The 4159-nt window shown below is 38.6% G+C and overlaps 1 pseudogene; it reads right to left on the bottom strand.

Annotated features, from left to right (window-relative positions):
* Positions 1-3047: 3047 nt before the first annotated feature.
* Positions 3048-3907, bottom strand: LOC107948073 (protein argonaute 4-like; annotated as a pseudogene).
* Positions 3908-4159: the final 252 nt, after the last annotated feature.

Genomic DNA, 4159 nt, shown 5'->3' on the forward strand with positions numbered 1-4159 from the left:
CTGGGCCCGGGCAAAATTAAGTGTCTACAGCTGCCCCTCTTTGCTCATTGTTGTGTAACAGGAATCGAGCAAAGACTCATAGAAAGACCAAATTTGTCCGGCCTTATCGGATCATGGTCCTCAATCTGCTTATTGCAAACTCAAGACTGTCATGTTGATATCTTCGATCTGCTCTCTGTCGAACACAGAGACGCCAAATCTGCTTCTTCGATTTGTTTTCTGACAATACAGAGATGCCAAATCATCTTAGATCTGCTTCAGCGTAAACACGTGAAAGCCAAATCTGCTGTGTCTTCGATTTTCTCCTTGTGAACACAAGGATGCCAAATCATCTTGGATCTACTTCAGTAAAATCATCTGAAGGTCAGATTTGCTATGTCTTTAATCTGCTTCTTGTAAACTTATGACTGTCCTGTTGATATCTTCGATCTGCTCTCCGCTGAATACAGAGACGCTAAATCTGTTTCTTCGATTTGTTCTCTAACAATACAGAGATGCCAAATCATCTTAGATTTGCTTCAGCGTAAGTACGTGAAAACCAAATCAACTATGTCTTCAATTTGTTCCTTGTAAGCACAAGGATGCCAAACCATCTTGGATCTGCTTCAGTCATCTGAAGGTTAGATCTGCTATGTAACTGCTCTCCGTCGAAATGGAGATGCCAGACTTTGATTTGTTCTCTGAATACAGAGATGCCAAATCATCTTAGATTTGCTTCATCGTAAGCACGTGAAAGCCAAATCAGCTATGTCTTCGATTTGTTCCTTGTAAGCACAAGGATGCCAAACCATCTTGGATCTGCTTCAGTATAAACATCTGAAGGTTAGATCTGCTATGTATCTGCTCTCCGTCGAAATGGAGATGCCAGACTTCAATTTGTTCTCTGATAATACAGAGATGCCAAATCATCTTAGATTTGCTTCATCGTAAGCACGTGAAAGCCAAATCAGCTATGTCTTCGATTTTTTCCTTGTAAGCACAATGATGCCAAACCATCTTGGATCTGCTTTCAGTATAAACATCTGAAGGTTAGATCTGCTATGTATCTGCTCTCCGTCGAATATAGAGACGCCAAACTTCGATTTGTTCTCTGACAATACAGAGATGCCAAATCATCTTAGATTTGCTTCAGCGTAAACCGTGAAAGCCAAATCAGCTATGTCTTCGATTTGTTCCTTGTAAGCACAAGGATGCCAAATCTGCTATCTTTAACTTGTTCCCTATAAACACAGGGATGCCATGCTGAAATCTTCGATCTGCTTCGCTGTAAGCACAGGAATGTCAGATCTGCTATCTTCGATTTGTTCCCTATAAACACAGGGATGCCAAATATGCTATCTTCAACTTGTTCCCTATAAAAACAGGGATGCCATGCTGAAATCTTCGATCTGCTTCGCTATAAGCACAGGAATGTCAGATCTGCTATCTTCGATTTGTTCCCTATAAGCACAGGGATGCCAAATCTGCTATCTTCAACTTGTTCCCTATAAACACATGGATACCATGCTGAAATCTTCAACTTGTTCCCTATAAACACAGGGATGCCATGCTGAAATCTTCAACTTGTTCCCTATAAACACAGGGATGCCATGCTGAAATCTGTGATCTGCTTCGCCGTAAGCACAGGAGTGTCAGATCTGCTATCTTCGATTTGTTCCCTATAAACACAGGGATGCCAAATCTTGTTTCTTTGATCTACATTGCCCCATAAAAGACATAACCTGTAGAATGCATATAAGTTCATGTCTAATAATTAGAATGCTATGATCGAAGTGAGTCAAATTCTCCTAATGCAAAATGTTATGAATATGACCTCTATTTCGGACGTCATCACTTATTCCCTCATCGAAGTTTTATCTTGATGAATCAACTTAGTCCTATTGTACCATTCTCCAAATGTTGTGACCCACTGGAGATGTTTATAGAATGATCCTTTCTTAAGATCAATATTGCTTAAAACGTTCAACCACCTTTTAGACTGAAGAAAAAATTTCCCCGAGTACATCCGACCCTCAAATATGGAAATTCTTTAAACAATTATCTTGTTTCAGTTTCTTGTATTATCTAGAAATTTCCAGAGTAATATGCAAAACTTCGTTTGTAAAGATATTTAGTTCATCTATCATTATTTTAATGCAACATACTTTAAGGATAATGGAAGATGAATTTAATCTTGAGAATAATTAGATTTGAATAAATTTGTCAAAAATACAAAGGAAATTCATCTGAAAGCCTATCTTTGAGAAGAAAAAGAATCTAAAGATAGCAAACAGGACAAAAGTTAGATGCCCTAGATATCGCCGCTTGAGCGTTTATATGCCAACTCCATGAAAACTTTCTTTAATTCAACATGTGTTTAAAAGATCCAAAGTACTTTGATGATACCCCGATATGCAACGCACTTCACTCTTCGTTGAATCAGATATAGCAAGATTATCGTGTGCTCTTCAAAATTTGAGCTGCCCTTTCGGGTTTTCAACTCAAAACCCCTTTGGTCTCAAGGCGCTCTTTGCGGGTTTTCACCTTGGCCTCTCCATTTTTCTTTTTTCGTTTTTCTCTTTTTTCTTTTTATTTTTTTTATTTTTTTTTCTTTTTTTCCTTTTTTTTTGAAATAGAAGTCCCAAAGTGCCCTTTGCGGGTTTTCACCTTGGCTTCCCTTCTCCTTCAGACAAAGTACTCCTTGACCGAGTCCGAATTTACTGGATCAGATAAATTCTTCCTATCCATTTCTTGTCAAAATCAGTGCACCTCTAGAGAAATCCCTCTTCACAACATATGGCCCTTCCCAATTCAGCATCTTTTTGCATGGGAAGGATCTCTTTTAGCACAAGGTTTCCTTTATGAAATTCTTTTGGACGAATCTTCTTTGTCATAAGTCTGTATCATCCATTCTTGGTACATTTGCGTAGGATGAATACTTTCAAGTTAAATTAACTGGAGGTATTTTTTTGGCTCCATCGAATCATAAACCCATGAGAAAGAAATTGCCCCAGCAGCAATTCTGGCTGTCGTTTAATAAACCCTATAAAAAGATGGTTCAACGATTCTTAGCAGATAAGAATGAAGTTGCTGACATTATCCTTCAACCTGGAAAGCTGAGGTATCTAAAGTGCTCCTGGTGCAGTCACTCCACCATGGCTTAATGATGTCTCTGAAGCATCCACAAACTTCATAAATTGCCCTAATTGTGAAACTATCAAATGAGCGTAACAAATAGCGGCCATAAGAAATATGGCTGTAGTACTCCTTCAATACACATAAAATGAATAATGAACAAGCTCTTGTAGATCATCAGCTAAAAACCCAACCTATTCTAAGAGAACCATGATAGTGGGCCGGTTTTGCGGTTTCTATTATTCTAGCATGAGCACAAAGGTAATAATCATTATTCTTCGGACGGCATATTTTGTGGTCAATGACCGTACCAGGTAGCATATTGTCAGGAGATCCCTGTTGAAAAAAACTTGGTATGATGGTTTTTCGTACAACAACAACTACAATCTTTAGGGTTCCACTTCTCGTCAAGGAACTTGCAAGCCTCAATAACTTGATCAAAACTTGATTGAATTGAGACTTGCTAACCCCATTCCTGAAAATAATGACTTGATCAAGCTTTCTCTTCCCTGAACTTGTATAGAAGTCTAAGAGAGCTTCCTTCATGATACCGTCATCCACTTTGTCAGAAACTGGTTTTGAAGAAAGAATCTATCATTTTAAGCTTCAGGGACTGTGTACGGCCTGGTGCCCCATAGTTGGAAATCAATGGCCACCACCTAGAGCTAACCATCGCAGCTATTGACGGCACATCAGATTGCTTAGGAAAGCCAAACAATGCACCCATTCCAAGGATGATAGTTGGAACCTTTGAAACAACTGGAATTGAAGGTGTTTGCCCCAGCGTAAGCATAGAGAGTGGGCGGTAGTTTCTTATGCCAATTTTTACCAGTCTCGGTCATCTTCTGTAATTTGTTTTTTTCTTCTTTTTCTTTTCTTTTGGCAACCTTTTTTGTACTGTGGTATGGCGCATTATCTTTGAAAAGACTGCAAACTTTTGGCATTGTGCAGTTATATATAATCTTTTTTTTGAAATGGATGACTTTTGACTTTGTAATATTGGCATATGAAGCTATCTCCCCCTCTTAATGGAGTAGTTGACAAC

Source organism: Gossypium hirsutum, chromosome A04 (genome assembly GCF_007990345.1).
Source record: "Gossypium hirsutum isolate 1008001.06 chromosome A04, Gossypium_hirsutum_v2.1, whole genome shotgun sequence".
Classification (NCBI taxonomy): domain Eukaryota; kingdom Viridiplantae; phylum Streptophyta; class Magnoliopsida; order Malvales; family Malvaceae; genus Gossypium; species Gossypium hirsutum.